Source organism: Ochotona princeps, chromosome 4, assembly GCF_030435755.1.
Source record: "Ochotona princeps isolate mOchPri1 chromosome 4, mOchPri1.hap1, whole genome shotgun sequence".
Taxonomy (NCBI): domain Eukaryota; kingdom Metazoa; phylum Chordata; class Mammalia; order Lagomorpha; family Ochotonidae; genus Ochotona; species Ochotona princeps.
The window spans coordinates 43,838,724-43,856,583 of NC_080835.1; positions in this window are offsets into that span (position 1 = coordinate 43,838,724).

Consider the following 17,860-nt stretch of genomic DNA (forward strand, 5'->3'; position numbering starts at 1 on the left):
CTCTAGAAGAGACAAGACCATTACATTGATGTTGGATTCCTACTGTCTGACATTGATGGATGCCTGTCAGCTCTGGGAGAGGACAGAGATCCTAGCAAAGTGGGCAATGGAAAGATAGCCTCTGGGACCAATAAGCCTGGACCAACAGGGGTATGTATATAAAGTGAAGATCAAGAGTCACTGCACCCAGAACTCAAGGCTTAGTGGGCAAATCCAGGAGGCCACAGGACTCCTCAAAATGTGGATGTTCTCCAGCCTTCTGTGGCTCACCTCTTCAGGGCCATCCGCTATAGTTTGAACAACACTTGGTTCCTGAACTCACATAGGTGTCTTATCCAAAATCGTTAAGTCCCTGACACCAGGAGAGTAGGAGAAATTTCATCCAGTGATGGCATTCAGGAGGAGTGGTGACTGGGTGGTGCTCTGGCCACTGGAACTATGTCCTCGAGAGGGGGTAACTACAGCAGCCTGAGCCCAGCCCAGCTGGTCCCTGCTTCCCAGCTTCCCAGGGGATCCTTCCTTTGTGTCTGTTCTGCCTTTGTCATCCTCTAGCTTCCCCAAATGCCCATCTAATCGAGCCACCTGATCTTGGACTTGAGCCTCCTGAACCATGAGTTAGAACAAACCTATTCTCTTCTAAAATCATTTTCTCTCAGGTTTTTAATTGTCATAACAAAGTTAATTAATGCATCTCCCTCCATTACTTCATCCATCTTCTCTCCCCTATCCACTCCATCTGGTGCCCTTACAGAATTCCACTCTGACCTTCACATTCAGTTACCCTCTTCTGAGGGGGGCTTAAAACACACTTCAATGCATCCCTTTGGCCACAGTATATATGTAAACTGCCTTTGAAATAAGAAAGGAACCTCAGCCTGGTGCAAGAAGGGTGATCTTATCTAAAAATGGCCTCCTGGTGGTTCTGGAAGGCTGGGTGGATTCAGCTGTATCAGAGGAGAGATGGTTTCTAGGTACAGGGACACAAGTTGTCTGCAAATAGCCTGGATCTCCTTTCAGGCACCTGTACAATTGCACTTTGTTGCTAATGTTTTACAACTAGGGGAAGAGAGAGAAAAAGGAGTGAGGGAGAGGCCAGAAGAAAAGAGAACTGTTTCCCCTTCAGTCTTCTTCATAGATTGTAAAGAATAAAAAAATCTGTGAGGATATGAGGTGGTCTTAGTGGAATAGAAAGAGAACAAGAGACAGACCAAGAACAAGTGGAGCAGCCACAGAGCCTTCCAAAGCAGGTCAGCTAAAGAACTAGGCTGACCCAGCAGGCAGTAGAGAGTCTCATCAGTACTAAAATTAAATCAGGGCTCTGTCCCACCGTGGCTGGTGAAGCCAAGAGAAACTTTAGGTTCTGAGTTCCTTCCCCAAACTGTATGTTCTTGAAACACTTCATCCCTGGTGAGTACCCTCTGTCCCACTATGCAGGCGTTTTTGCTAAGATTAAGGCTTGTTAAATTATACAGCCAAATGAGGCTAAGACTCTCTCCCTAAAATCTAGAATGTATTAAATCTCTTCCCTTAGCATTTGGATGCCATCTACATGGAAACTGACTCAAAGAAACGGACAATTCCCACCACCACGTATCCAAGACCACACAGGAAGTCTGCCCTGACAGCACGCTGTGCAAGTAATACTGGGTTTGTTTGGAATCAGGGACAGTTCTCAGAGCAATTGCCCCAACACCTTGATTATCTGTTTGTGTTCTGACCTGAATAGGCCAGTCTGTAATTAACCATGCCAATTGGATTGAAATTAGCAAATCATCTAAATCAAGTTATATGATGTTAGCTGTGAGATAAAACAAAAATTTTGAGCTTGCCAATTCTTTAGCTCTTTGTGGGAGTTTTCACGTGCGCAGTTGCCCAACCTGGGTATTTGGATATTTCTTCTCCATCGTTCAACCCAGAGAGAGGATTCTCCTGTGGGTTACAAAGAGACCAGAAAGAGGAGGAAAGGGTAGGGAGGTGTTACCTTTCTGAACAAATAATCTGGATACTTTGTAAATTATGAGAACTGGTAAAATGGGAAACTAAGAGGCTTCAATCAGTATAGAAGAACTAAAAAGGAAGGAAATGGATTCTGTAAGATCTGGCACCGTGGTGTGGGTATGGTTTGTTCCCTGATACTCATTTTCTGGAGGTTTTGCCAATGTGACCGTGTTGAGGTGTTGGAGACTTTAAGGGGTACAGTACAAGGGAATTAGACCATGGATGGAGGGGGTGTGTGTGGGTGTCCCACTATCACCCATGGATTACTGGTGCCTCGCAGGAGAGGGTCAGGTCTCCCTGGACTGGATTAGTTCTCCAGAAAGCAGCTTGTGGTAAAGCAAAGCTGTCTCATGCCTTGGCCCCTTCTGCACGTGACTGATTCCCTTTCCACTTCTCCACTGCATCCCATGACACAGCCAGTGCAGAACAGCTGGAACTCTCCAGCCACCGGAATCATGAGTCAAGTAGACCTCTTCTTTACACATGCCTCTGTATCAGTAAGGCACTAAGGTGCAGGGGGAAGCCATTTTTAGCTCCATCTCCAAAGAGGAAGTGATCCTCCCTAATTAAAAAGTAAAACCCTCTCTCCATTGGCATCATGTGTCCTATGAGACATAGACCAGAGAGGACAGAGATCTGAAGACAGCGGAAAGCTGGCAAGAGGCAGCATCATAGAGAAGTGCTGAGCACATGTGACATTGCTAACACTCTTTCAGTTGGGCTGTATTTCTGAAGAAATTAAAATCGGGGAAGAGGTGTTATCATGGTATAGTGGGTTAAGCCATCACCTGGCATACCTGCACCCATATTGAAGTAATTGGTTCTAATTTCTTCTGCTCCAGCTCCATGCCAATGTACCTGGGAAGCCGTAGGTAATGTCTTAGGTATGTGAGTCTCTGCCACTCATTTGGGAGACCCAGACAGAGTTACTGGATCCTGGTTTCAGCTTGGCCCAACCTTGGCTACGGAAGTCATTTGGACAGTGAATCAATAGATGAAAGATTTTTCTCTGCCTTCGTCTCTTTCTCTTTTTCCATGTGTGTGCATGTTTCTCCCTCTGTCACACTGCCTTTCAAATAAATAAAACAAATCTTAATAGAAACATACTCAAAAAACATGGCCAATATGGAGTGCCTGGGGTTCCTCATTTCATTTGCAAGATATGACATGTCTTTGAACTCACTGGGACATCCTGCGGTGAATCCTGATGTGTACAGAAGACTGAACATTCACTCTTCATTTCCATTACATTGCTTCCTAGACCTGCCTGGGACCTCAGAGACCAGTTAATGCTCTTTGAGAGGGAAGATTTACCCATCTATTCATTAATCTATTCATTCAATAAGTAATGTCAATGACCCATTCTTACAAATGCTAGCACTACACCATAGTATGTGTACAGACCTGCACCTAAATTAAAGTTTTTGGGGTTACTCCTCATGACATGTGTGGCGTTGACTTTCTGAGCTTCAGTTTTCTCATCCATGTTTTTGTTATAGTAACTGCTTAATAGCTAATAACTATTATTTTGTCTTATGCTGATCCCATTTGGGTTATCAGCCATTTCCCTACCATAAAATAAGGGAGTCTGTCCATAAAGCAACAAGACATCTCTGTGTCCCCTGAGACGGTTGCTGCTATTCACCCTGTTCCCCGTCTTGCTTTCTATTTTATCAGAAAGGGAACAATCAACTCCACTGTTTTGAGAAGAATGAAAGAGACTTTCAGAGGAACTTTCTTTTGGGATCTCAGCAGGCACTAGCTTCTTCATTGCTCTACACCTTGCCCTTTCTAGCTTCTCAGAATGGGCACTTCCATGCTACCTCAGAACTCGAGCTCATCTAAAAAGAAAGGTTTACTAGTGGCCCTAGTCTGAGGGGCTGAAGGTAAAGTTGTTAACCTATATTTTGATCTGCTCTCCAGCCCAATGTAAGGGAGCCTTTCCCTTTATGTCACCGAGAGCCAGGATATGCTGAACTGGAGTCAGTTCTAGGCTCCTGGGTAGCTTCCATATGCCATGACACAATATTTCACCTGCAACTCTCTGGGTCATACCATTCCACACACTGAGCCTTGGGTTATTTCTCTCTCCTTCATTCCACATAGAGTCACACCTCTTACCTAGCCCACAGATCCTGCTTTGCATCTCCACTAGTGGCTACCGCCTGGATTCCTGGCCTAGATTCTGAGTTCTCCCTCTCAAGGATGAAATTTCCTTCTTATTCTTCTGCCCACTTGTTCTACTTGTGTGCCATTGACCTGGGTATGGGGTTATGCTCATTCCTGTCCACCACCCAGAATGAATTTGGAAATTACCTACCTGCCATCAGATTCTCTGTCATTCTTGGAGCTGACTGAATCACTTGAGTGTTTGTGTCAACAGAGTTTCTTCAACCCCTAGCCCACTCAGTGCAATTTATGGGCTTTAGAATCCAATGCTTGGGCCAGGTGCAATGGCTCCATGGCTCTATCCTCACCTTGCAAGCACCAGGATCCCAAATGAATGCTGGTTCATGCCTCAGCTGCTCTGCTTCCCTTCCAGCTTCCTGCTTGTGGCCTAGGAAAACAGAAGAGGATGGCCCAAAGCCTTGGGACCCTGCACCCATGTGGGAGACCTGGAAGAAGCTCTTGGCTTTGGATTGGCTTAGCTCTAACTGTTGCAGCCATTTGGGGAGTAAACCAGCAGGTAAAGATCTTTCTCTCTGTCTCTCCTTCTCTATAAATCTGATCTATCTTCCAATAAAAATAAATAAATCTTTAGAATCCAATGTTTCTTTATAGGTTTGGGGAAATTATTTAAAATGTCTATGCCCTGTCTTTCCAGGTATACAATGGGAAATAACCATCATCTAAAAGGCCTGTGGAGAGGTTTAAATGAGGCAATATTTGTAAACCAGCACAATGCTTGACAAATAGTAAGTTATCAATTAAAAGGAGCATAAAGAGGTTAGAGCAATGGAATAAAAAGGCATTTGGGTTTTGGGGGATAATGACACATCCATCATTGTGCTTTTAAAAGGTGTCACAATACCTTCTTCCTTGCACAGCTTTCATCGTCACCAACCAGCACTGAGAGCCCAAGGCTGGGGGGTAGAGGGACATCTGAAAACCTCTGACATGGATAAGGCAGACTTGGTGCTTCCAGGGACTGCATTGGGTCAACCACCTCTAGGTAGCCCAAGGTACAGATTCTTGTTTAGGACTCCAGTTTGAAGGATGAAGGTGTAAGTATAACCCTCAGAGGAGTAGGTAGGGGGAAAGGATGGAGGCAGAGGGGCAAGCAGTGACAGGGGAAAAGGAAACATGCAGCAAAGGAGGAAGAGGATGAAAGCCAAAGTGCTCCTACACGCCGGGACAAAGTGGACATGGCCAGCATCCCAAGGTCAGCGACTGTTTCACTGTTTCAAATCTCGTGGGCGAGGCTGAACTGGGAAGATGCCTGAACCACCTTTGCGCTCTTCTCAGCCCTTGCCTGGCTTTCATCAGCCCTCCAAGGCATCAGATAATTGCATATCTAATTGTACTTCTCACCAGAAGCACACTTCTGTCCATCAAAGATGGAGACAGTGATAAAGACAATTAGCCCTGGCCTTGGGTCAACACTGCCTCTCAAGCCAGCCTCTGCAAGCCCTGCACTCCCTCCCACTGAGGAAAACAAGCAAAAGGGATCTGCCAAGCTAGCAAGCCTGGGGCTAGTAGACACTAAACAAGCTTCTAGAATCTCCGTCCTTTGTTCTGGAGAAGGTCAACTTCTATAGCACTCATCTGGGGAGTTTTCTAACAACTGCCATGGTCAGTGGCAACAGAAGACCCTGCGTGGATGAGTGACCATGAGACTTGAGGTCAAGGACTGCTGCTACCTCAGACCCCTGCTGTGAAGAAATGAAGACATAAGTTGATGTAATATCATCCCACAGCTGTGGAATCATCCCAGTCTTTAGGACTGCTACCCTCTACCCCATAGATTCTCTCCACACCACCCTGGTTTAAGAAGCCTTTGTGGATGGAAGCTGGGAGGTGACATATTACAGTTGGAGTCCACATCACAGACTCCCAACAACACTCAGAGCCTTAGGGCATCAGTGTTTGCCAGTTAGCCGTGGGTCAGCTGTGGATGCAAGCAGCATTGAACGAACTTTCCAAGCTCCCCAGGCGTCACTCACCTGAGAGCCAGGGAGGGCTTTCCTCAAGTCTCACCTGTGTCTCACCATCCCCAATGTCCTTTCTCCCAGAATGTAAGATCCATCAGGGAGAATCTTGTGCCATCGTCTTTGCCTTATCCAATGGTCAAGGTGTATGGTATACATTCAATAAATACCTGATGAACAAATGTACACATTTCTGCCCTTCTCCTGGCCAGGCTCAGATGGGGTGACCTGGAGTTGTCCTCCATAGATCTTGGTCCCCCTTGTCTCATAAATGGACTTGGTCAGCCACTGCTTGACTTTCTATTCAAGATTTTAGACCTTAACTATACCAAAGAATCACCAGGAGTAGTTGTTTGGTGTAGTAATGGAGCCTCCATGCAGGAATCTTTCATTCCCTGCAGAGTGCCTGGGTTGGAATCCTAATTTTGCTGCCAATCCCAATCTTCTGTTAATGGGCACCTTGGGAGGCAGTAGATGATGGCTCAAGCACTTGGGTTCTCGTCACCCACACTGAAGGATTGAATTCTGGCCTCCAGGCTTTGACCAGGCCTAATCCTGGCTGCTGTTAGCATTTGGAGAGCAAGCAGATGGAAGAATGACTTCTGTTTCTCTCACTGCTTTTCAAATAAAATAAAATAAAATTTAAGAATCACAAGAGGAGTTTTAAAAATATGCCCCCCACAATCCTTTTCCAGAAATATATGTTAAACCTTCACATTGGTGCTAGCTCATTGAAGACTGCTCTGTACCTGCCCTTCCCATTTGAAATCCAATAAAGGCTGCAGTATGAATTAGGTTCACCTCAGTGAGGTCCTCACTCCTAATGATTCTTTACACAGGACAAGACACTAAAGACAGCAAAACTGCTTGTTGCTAAAAAATAAGCCCACACTCTGGGATGAGCTATGTGCTGCGTTTACAAATATATGCACACCTACGGACACACACATCCTCATACCAGTGACACATACCTGTGGCATAGATCTGGTTCCCATTCTGTTAGGTGGTTTATTGGCTGGGCTCCATTAAACAGCTGTACAAACAGGAAACAGTTCAGTTTCTCTCTTATCACCACTTGCAACCATGCTGCCACCTCTACCCCATGCTATCCTGTCCATGATTATACATCTGATAATATTTAAAACTTAAAATATTTGATTTTACTCCCAGTTTAAAGTGTCTACCATCAACTTCACTGCCTTTAAACTTAGCTCTGATCTGTGGCCTGAACAGGCAGTGGAGAAGAGAGGGTTTGCTATGTTCTTTTGCTTTTTCTTCATGTCTTGCCTATATCCTGCTGTTGGTTTCTCAAGGGCTGGACAGAAGAAAAGATTGCCTTCAGTCTTGCTTGCTTTTCTGATGAGTGTGAACATCCTCCTGGAGCTGCAAGCACCCATAAACTGGCTTCTCTATGTGTGTGCCAAGTGGGGATGAACCTTCTGGTCAACCTCTTGCAGCACTTTCAGCCACCTCTCCCAGCAGCACCCTTGTAACTTCGCGCTGTCCATTGTGGCCTGGCAGGTGACTCTCTCCAGCATAATCATAACTTCCTAAGTTATCTTCTGTGCTGTACATGTATTCCAAAGGGAAATTATAAATCTCTTTCCCATGGAAACTGTTTGTGTCTCACTCTCTTGACCTTGCCTTAGTACATCACTTCAGCTACCCTATTGCCTTCCAAATTTAATGGAAGGCCCTGCTGGGTCTCCACATTCAGGTAGGCCCTTAAGCTGCAGCGACAAATGCCACATTCTCCTAACAACTCTCTCCTGCTGGATCCACAATTTCTACAGCTCCACAGAACTGGAATATTTCAGCCTCCTTGGCTTTTCATTGTCTTGCTTTTGGTCAATGCTCTCCATCCCGCATGTTTTGGAGGTATTGGAAGAAGGAGGAGCAGCACCACAGCACTCAATGTTGAGCTGCCAACTCTTCTCAAGGATCCTCTTACAGAGCCCCCTGCCAATTTCCTATCCTGCATCTAGGCCTGATGGCTTGGCAATTGCTAGGTCTGAACTAGTCTCTGGGAAGCCCTATAGGAGTATATTTAACATCTCTTATTAGAGAAGGTGAATCCTCACCACCCATGTCTTCCATTTTAGGGCTTCTTTGCCAAAATTTTAAATCAACAGGATGAATCCCGTTGAACATCATTTCACGTTTTCCAATCCTGGGGCTCTCAAACAAGGGAAAGCTGCTGATAACGACAGTGTGGAGCCACCCAGTCCTCCTTCCTGGGTGATATGTTGGCTGGGCCACTTCTAGGATGCATCTGACATAGCCACTGCTGTCTGCCAAGACTGAGCCGAAATGCTGCTGCCAGACTTCTCAACCACGTACATTTAGTGATTCCATGGCTCTAACACTTTCTATCCTTAATTGGGTTGCTTCCTATTTCACTTCCCTAAATGGCTAGCAGCAGCAGCACCTGTGCAACCCACCTCCTGTCTTGCTTGTGTTTTGTTAATTGGATCTTTCATGCCCACTTTTCCAGCAGTTACAGATTATTTGCTCTGCTTTCTGTCCTGGTCCTCCCCATTTGCTTTCAGATTGATCGTCCTTTTTACTTGTTCCCCTTATCTTCTCACCTGTAGCTCTGTTATACTGGGAACCCTGCAAACTGCACACCAGCATCTTCGGAGTACAGCACCTGATCCCATGCCTGCCAACCAGCTCAGCTACTAACAAACAGGAGCAGCTCCTACCAAAGACTGACAGGAAAAGCCCAGAAGCGCACATATTCCTGCCTGTTTTGCTATGGAAACCCAAACTAAGAAAGCTTCCTGAGCAAGAAATCAACATATCACAGACAGGTTGACCACTGTACTCTGACCCAGGACTGAGCAGCCTTTCCAGGCAGATGCCAAGTCCCAATCTTACATCTCAATAGGAAGTTGTACTTGAGTAGAACATCTTGGGACTTGGGGTGGAGGGAGGAAGCAGGCCCGCAGGAAAAGGTGAACAGAAGTCCCTTCTCTCGCTGTTCCTCTACTTCCTCCTTCTTTCTACTCTTTCACCTGCTCACCTTCTCCTCCACTGCCTTGCTCCTATGAAAGTACCACTGAGACTCCCGGCTGAGAACCCAGCTAGCTAGAGTGTCTTTTCTCCCTTCTCCAAACCCTGCGAATGACCCTCCCAAGCAGCCAATAGACCATCATCCACAGGCCCAATCCCAGTGGGTGCCAAACCATTGTCTCAGGCCTTTGGCAAGCAAGTTTCCAAAAGGATTCCCTGATGGAAGAATCTGGTGCTACGAAGTAAAGCCAAAGTCAAACTCAGCCAACTGTTTTTGTGTCTCATATTGGATATGAGGAAACTTCACCGTCAGCTGTGTCAAGAAGGTAACTAACTCCTCATAGAATATCAGCAAAAGGAACTTGAGGGTTGCAGAGGAGGCCCGTGAAACTGTACACCGTGCTGGGGCTGTATGAAGGTGTCGCTGTCTTCCTTCCTGCCAACTCAAATGGGTGCATCAGGGTATGCCAAATCCTAGCAGGGTATGCCAATAGGGAAGGGCTTGGCCCTGCTGCAGAGTCACACCCATTTAGAGCCATTGAGGCTGACTGGACCTCACCACCATAGAAGAGAGCACAGGGATAAAGGGGAGGTGGAGACGACACAGCCAACTGCCTGGGAGGTAGTGTCTGATGTCCATGCATTGAGCAACTTGTAGAGTGACTCATTTCCACTCCATATATGGGGCTGGGCCTCAGAGCAGGATGGAGATAAAAGAAGGGGGCAGTGCCACAGGTCAGCTCCATAGCAGCAGGGCCCTTGTCCCAGTCTTCACAGAGTGGCTCAATACACAGCTGTTTTCAGAGCTCAGTAGCCAGCGGGTTGCCTTGCCTACCTGCACGTTTTGCCAACACACTGGGATTTTTGCTGCCAAGCAGGATGAGTTGTTTGCATGTCTTCATCGACAGCAATTATTGTTTAGCACCTTGCTGGGTGTGCTGGGCAAAGTCTATAAGTGCATGGCTCCCTTCTCCTGTCTCTTCTCTACCTGGCACCTTCGCACAGGCATCAGGAAGCATGTCTTTTGTTCTGGAAAACCTCTGCTTTGCCCAGGATGACAACTGAAGGTTTTGGGAGATAGATGGGGTTTCCTTTTGAGCCTAGCTCATGCTCTCTAGAGCCCTCCACTGCCAGGCTTACCTGCCTGGGTAACTCCATGGCATGTCAAATGCTCATGCCCAAGAGGAGATGGCATCATGCCTCACCTTGACTTCTGCCTCAATCTCTGTTCTAGTAAGAGAAGCATGGGTCCCACGGGAAGACAACTTTGGGTGCAACCCCTGGTGAGGCTGTGAGTGCATCATCTTGCAGCAATCTTCCTGCTTTCATTTGTTCATCCATCAAATGTAAGTGATGAAATCCAAAACAGAAATAGCGCAAGGACTCACTGTGAGGAAATAATAAAGGATGAGGCCAAGCAGGTGCAGCTGGGACTGAAGCTATCATGGAAAATTCCCGTGTGCCAGTAACTGCAGGTGTTCAGGAGGTTGACAATGCCACCAGTGGGGTGGCATACTTGAGTGTGGCAAGGGGGCAAAACAGCATGGAGATTCAGAGCAGAGTCAGTGAGCCAGATATCATCTTCTTTACCTCCTAGCTGTATTGCGATTGACTATACTACTTAACATCTCTGTGCCTTGGTTTTCTTGTCTGTGAAATGGGAATGACAGTAGTCATTCTACATGAAGTTGTTGTGAGGAGTGAATCAGACAAGTTCATGTGCACTGTTGACAGCGGTATAGTCTAAGGGGTGCCCTGAGGATTTGGCTGAACAAGTGCCATGTTTGCTGCCAGTGACATCCATTATCCAAGATGCCATGATCATTCCTGCTCAGGAAATGAATGTAGGCGAACCCTACCTTCTAGAAATGCATTATGCCTCATGCCAGGTCTTGCTTCTCCTTCTCTCGTGTCATAATCAGCTCCTGCCACCCTGAAACTAGGCAGGTCGCCCTGGGGGGAGTCACTTTCTGTGGCCCCACATGCACTCAGACCAGTGACATCACCTGGCGAGACAGGCATGTTTGTGCGGGCAAGAGAATGATGGCATAAGGGGAGGAGTGGAGTGTGCCCCAGGGCCTTGTACCTCTGCCCTTTGATGTGTACGTGGCCTATCCAGATGACTCAACCTGGTGGCATCATGGGTCACTCCTGGCGCTATGACCAGGCATGGGGTAGGGAGTGTCAGTCTCTGTTGAGAGAAAGGGAAGTGGAGTGAGGAGCTGGGGTTGGGGCACCCTTGGAGGAGGTTGTTCCTCAAGGCAGAGAGGAGGGTCGAGGGTAGCTGTTCCTTCCTGACACATCACTTGCTAAAACATGGCTTAGGGCGAGACAGGAAGTAAGGAGAATAGCCCCAGTACGGTTGCAGAAGGAGCTGGCAGGTTGCAGCAGGGAGGCTACAGGAGGAGCAGATATGGAGGAGGATCCTAGTGACTGGGTTGGCCTGGAGGTCTGCGGACAGTGGATGGGAAAGGGTTTGGCCAGGTATCCTTCGCTATGGGGAGACCCTAGGAGCTGAAGAGTGAAGCTGTAATCTTGGGCAATTCTGTTGACAAACTGACATACGCAAACTGAGCCTGAGATGGGGGCTGTAGATCCCAAGAGCAGGCCTGTGGGGTTCCACTGTCCCCCTCCCCCCACATCATCACCACCTTCCATCCCCCGCTTTTGCAGAACTCACAGTTGGAGACCCTTCTGCCTGACAACGCCTTCCTGCGCAGTTGCATTTAAGAACCAGACAGGACCCGAGCTTCTCCCAGGAGGGGGACCTCTTGGTCAGGCCAGCCTGCCATTCCCCCCTTCACCCTGACACCCTTCCTCAGCATGCCACACTGCTGCAGAAGCCCAATTCTCCATTACTGGTTTATCAAAACATGCATCAGCTAATGGGTTCATTTGTAAGGTGGGGGTAATAAGAGGAGGAGGAATGAGTTAAATAGCATGACAAACTCCTCGCACAGTGCTCAGCATGTAGTAAGTGTTCACTTAAACAGGCATTATGACTATGACCATTGCTGCTAGTATTGTTATTGTTACATCCCTGTCTGTGTCTCTTCTTTATTATTATATTTTTATTTAAAAATTTTTTTAAAAGATTTGTTTGTTTTTATTGGAAAGGCAGATTTACAGAGAGCAGGTAGAAAGACAAAGATCTTTTACCTGCTGACTCACTCCCCAAATGGCTGCAATATCTGTACCTGAACCAATCCTAAGCCAGGAGCCAGGAGCTTCTTCTGTATCTCCCACATGGATGCAGGGTTCCAAGGAATTGAGCTATCCTCTATTGCTGCTTTCTCAGGCTACAGAAAAAGAGCTGAAAGGAAAATGGAGCAATTGGGACACAAACCAGCACCCATGTGGGATGCAGGCATTTGCAGGTGGAGGATAAGTCAGTTGAGGCAACACACTGCCCCTCTTTCTTTTTTTTTTTTTCTTGCCTTTACTTCCAACACTTCCCCATCTTCTTTTTCCCTCTGAAGTCATCCAAGACACAATCACCTTCTCCCACATAAGCTCCAGAAAACTCAGTGCCCCTGGGGTTCCCAGTGTGTGGAGGCTGCTTGCCTCTCTAAGCAAAACAGACAAGTGGCATGACATCAAATGACAGAACTTGTGCACAGCATTGGAAACAGTGGCACAAACAGCCAACCTGAGGAGTGGAAAGGACTATTGTAACCGTGCGTCTGACAATGGGTTAGTACCAAAATATGTAAGAAACTTCACAGGGAACAGCCACTGCCAGCAATGTTGGCACCCCATACAGATGCCAGCTTGTGTGCTGGCTCCTCAACATCTGAGTTTCCTGCTAATGGCCTGGGAAAAACAGGAGAGGATGACCCAGGTGGTTTGGGACCCTGCCACTCATGTTGGAGACCCAGATAAAGCTCCTGGCCTCAGTCTGGCTCAGTCTGGCCCACTGCAGCCATCCAGAGTGAATCAGTAGATAGGAGATATCAACCCCACTTCTTGCTGCTCCTCTGTGTGTGCATGTGTGCGTGCACATCTTCTTCTCTGTGTAACCCTGAATTTCACATATATGGATAAATCTTTTTTTTTAAAAGAAACAGCATGGCTACACAAATAACAATATTTAAAATAAGCAAATGACTGAAACAGCATTTCTCAAAAAAAGAAGAGTAAATATTTCCAACAGGTATATGAAAAGGTGCTTAACACCACTAGTAATTAGGGAAATGTACATGGAACCACCATGATCTATGAACACTCACCTGTTAGGATGGCTGTTGTTAGACAAAACAAGGATTGACCTAGATATGGAGAAAAGAGACCCTTGTATACTATTGGTACAGCAATTATGGGAAGTGATGTGAAGACCCTCAGAAAAAAACTAAAATACAACTCACACATAATCCAGTAATCTCACTCCTAAGTATACCTCCAAAGGAAATCATCCGAGAATCTCAACCACCTCTACTTGTGTGTTCATCAGCACCACTTTTAGCAGTGGCCAAGATGTGGACCAAACCTAAGTGTCCATCCGCAGGTGAATAGATAAGAATATGTGATAACACACATTCACAGCCATGTTGGAAGATTATTCAACCTTGGAAGTCATTTGCAGCAACAGGGGTGGACTAGGAGGAAGACATTATATTAAATTAAATAAACCAACTGCAAAAAGACAAATACCATCAAATATCACTTATATGTGGAATTTAAAAATGTTAATCTTATAGCAGTGGTCACAGGCAACAAGCAGGGTGAGAGAAGTAGAGGCATGCTGATTGAAAGCTGCAAGGCTTCAGCTGCACAAGATGTGTAATTTCTGGAGGTATGATATACAATGCAGTGACTGTACTTGATGTTCCTGCATTGATACGGAAAATTTAAGAGAGCAGACCATAAGTGCTCTTTACACACACACACACAATAACATAATGAAGTGAGAGATACATTTATTAGCTTGGTTTTGGTAATCATCTCATGATGTATACCTATGCATGCCTTAACTCCACACATTTTTTAAAAGATTTTCCTTTGAATGAGTTTCACACAGAGATGGGGAGAGACAGACTCTTCTGTCCAGCGGTTCACTTCCCAATGACCATTACAGCTATGTTTAGGCCAGGCAGAAACCAAGAACCTGGAACTCTGTCTGGGTCACCCACAGAGGTGGCAGAGTCCCAAGGACTTGGGCTATCACCCGCTGCCTTCTCAGACACATTAGCAGGGAACTGGATCACCAGCAGAGCATGTGGAACTCAGGGTGCCAGATTCTCTTAACCCACTGTGCCACAACACCAGCCCCCATATTATACAATTTCTATTTGACAAGAATGCCGCAATACAGCATTGGGGTTGGAGGGATTACAGGAATAGGAACCAAGAAGGAGAAAAGAGCTCTTAGCTAGTGAGGACTGCAAAGCATCAGAGTAGCTGGTAGAATTTCTGAGACTAGAGAGAGGAGGTGCCCTCACCCTTACTTCACAGACACTGCACAGTAAAATACAGAGGGGTTATTTGCATGACTGTGGGTCATGCAGAAATCATCAGAGAGCCCCAAGTTAATAGGGGGTCCATCTGACTCCTAAGTCTGGGCACCTGATTCTAATCCTCACAGTCACACAAAGCTTCCTGTCTGTGGATGGACAGCATCAGCCATCCCTGCATGAACTGTCCAAAGCAGAAAATGGCTTTCAAGATGGAATTGCTGAAGAGATGAAATGTGTTTTGGCTGTAAACAATGCAGACCAGCCATGCTGGGGAAACAGGATCACTGTCTGCCATTCCTCCTCAATGTATTCTGATCACTACAATGGTTGTAAAAGCAAGGAAGTCAGGTCAAGGATGTGCTAGGGCAGGCCGGGTGTCTGAGCAGCCCCTCCATGTATCTGGAGTCAGAGCCCAGCCTCTCCCATGGCCAGGGGTGTGAAGCAGGAACTCTTCCAAGTCATAAACATTCCCAGGGCATGGGGTGCACACCCTGTTCTGACTAACGGAACACACAGACCTCATCTGCTCCCCTGGGAGAGGCATCTGCAGTTGTCAGAGAGGACACTTGTGCGTGCAGTGTACACAGCTCTTCTCCAACAACATGCAGAGTTCAGAGACATGGGCACATGTCCAAGCTCTGTCTGTTATTAGCTGTGGGTCTTGGGTCAGTTGCTTCTCTCACTCCAACCTTGTGAGATTTCCATTTGTCAGATAAGGAACTTGGTACTTGAGACAGCAATGTGGTAAATGGTAGAAATGGGATTTTGCATCCAGATCTGTGAATTCCAGACCCAAGGCTCTTTTCCAAAAGAGTATCTGATTCCTCTATGTCTGGCCTCAGGAGAGAAAAGGCAAACTCAGAAAGCAGGGCATCTTTGGTGCTTCTACTCTATAGTGAAACCTGACCATCCAAGCACAAGCATCAGCTACCTTGACAAGTCAAGCAGAAAGACAAAGCTCTCCATGGCCAGCCAAGCAAGCCCTTGCTGAGTCTTCCAGAACTCATCTGAAAAGGTCCTCATAGCTGCGTAAGACTGCATCTTTTTTTGCAGAATCCTCTGGCATCTTCTCAGCATCAGCTAGTTCAACACAGACTGGCTAGGAGAAGGCTCCAGCTTTGAGAGAAGTAGCTTCTCTCTGGGGTACAAATTCCTACCAAAAATCCAAGGTGGCAGGAAATAATCTGGGTGTCCCTGGGGAAAATCCTAGTAGGGCACATGCTAAGTACACAAGGCCCCTAGGAGAGGGAAACCTGGAGTTTGGAGATACAGAATCCTGACTTACTCCCTTTACCTGCAAAGAGATCAGTCATTGCAACTGCTGGGGCCTGGGCGGCTGACCAGTCCCTGCGACGCTGTGCTCAAAGGTGCACCTGCTGTCCAACTGTCCTGCCTGGTCTCCTTTTCTATGCGGAGCTACAGCTTTGCTTTGCAGTGTCTGGTTGCAGTGTTCGAAGGTGGCAATTAACTGCATATTCACTCAGCAGTAAATGAATGGGTATGTCATTGTAAGCAAGACAGAACAAGGTCCCTGCCCTCTCTGGATTGGTGAAGAGACTTGATTGGGAGGCAGGTGGACCAAGCTTGACTCCCAGCTCCAAAATTTATAACCAGATGATCTCACTTGGCCCTAAACTCACTGAACCTCAGGCTCCTGAAAGGTGAAATGTTTTGAGGTCTGACACCTCCTTTCTGTGATTCAAGAGAGTGGAAGGATTTAGCCAAATGAACACAAAAGTGTTTGGCTAGCTATAACAATCACATAAACCCTAGTTCAAACCACAAATGGCTGTTACATTCAGAACTAGGCTTGTCCAATGCTGAGAGCCAGGAGCTTCTTCCAGGTCTCCCAGGTGGGTAGAGGGGCCAAAGGGCTACCTGTACTGCTTTTCCAGCTGCACCAGTAGGGAGCTGGATCAGAAGTGGAGCAGCCAGGACACGAACTTACACCCATATGAGATGTAGGCACATCGCCCCTAAGTTATCACTCTTAGTAATGTTGATATTAAATACATGGCTTTAACTAAAAATCAGGGGAAAAATCACTAGATCATCACTGCAGTTTTAAGTCAGATGAAATAAAATAAACCTAATAAAAACCTTCCTGTTCTGAAAAAAAAATGAGGGATGTGTAGAGTTTGCACATTGCACCAGATGGAACTGAGATGAGCCGGAGGCAGCATCGCTCCCTTCACTGTGTCTAGCACAAAATACAAAAGGGAATTCAAAAAGTTCATGGCAAGGCCTAGTTAAAGCACTCTTTGTGCCTGTCAGGTGGCACTGGTAGTACAGGAGCCCTCGTGCTAGGGACCTAACAGGACCTCAGGACAGGACCACATGGAGCCGCTTGTGAAGTCAGCATTTGTGGAGAAGAGAGTGGACGGCAGAGACGTTGACAGCTATGTGTTCCTGGGGAGGAGACGGTGGACAACAGGTGTTGGCATCGCTACCCACACCATTCCTCATTTTCTGCCTTCTGCCAGCTCTCGGCCACAATCAGCTACAAGCCCATCCTGACCAGTGCACCTCCTAAAGTAGCAGCATTAGGCTTTACCAACCCAGGCATCCAGGACTATTTTACTGGAGACTGAAACGAGACAAAACAGGTTAACATGCTTGTGTCTGCAAAGCTACATGCTGCTTTAGGGAACTGCATGTTAACTAGACACTGGAGAAAAAAGAGGAGAGACAGTCACGCACAGTTGGCTCAACTACTGCTCTGATTGCCCTCCTCAGACCCTGTGCATCACCTCCTGCTGGTCATTCATTCATTTATTTTCTAAGCTCCAGAAAATACAGCAATGCCCAAGACAGACATCACAACTAACATTTCATGAGAGGTAATAGAAAATAAATACATAAATATATGCCTGATTTCACATAACAACACGTGCTGTGCAAAAAATATGCTAGATCATAAATGGCTGATGGGTTCAGAAGTGCACAATATATCATGTTTCATAATATAGCTGCTTTTTTTCTGATTTTCAAATTTATTTTATTTGAAAGGCAGAAAGAGGTACTTCTTCCATCTGTTGATTAATTCCCGAAGTGCTTGCTGCAGGCTGGACTGGACCAGCAAACTAAGAACCTGGATTTCAATCTAGGTCTCAAACCTTGGTGTCAGGGATCCGACTGCTTGAAACATCACCTCCTGCCTCCCGTGACACGCATCAGCAAGTGCCTGCAATTGGGCTGCACAGAGCTAGGACTTGCCCTTCTTTATGTATTCTTTATGTATGTTCT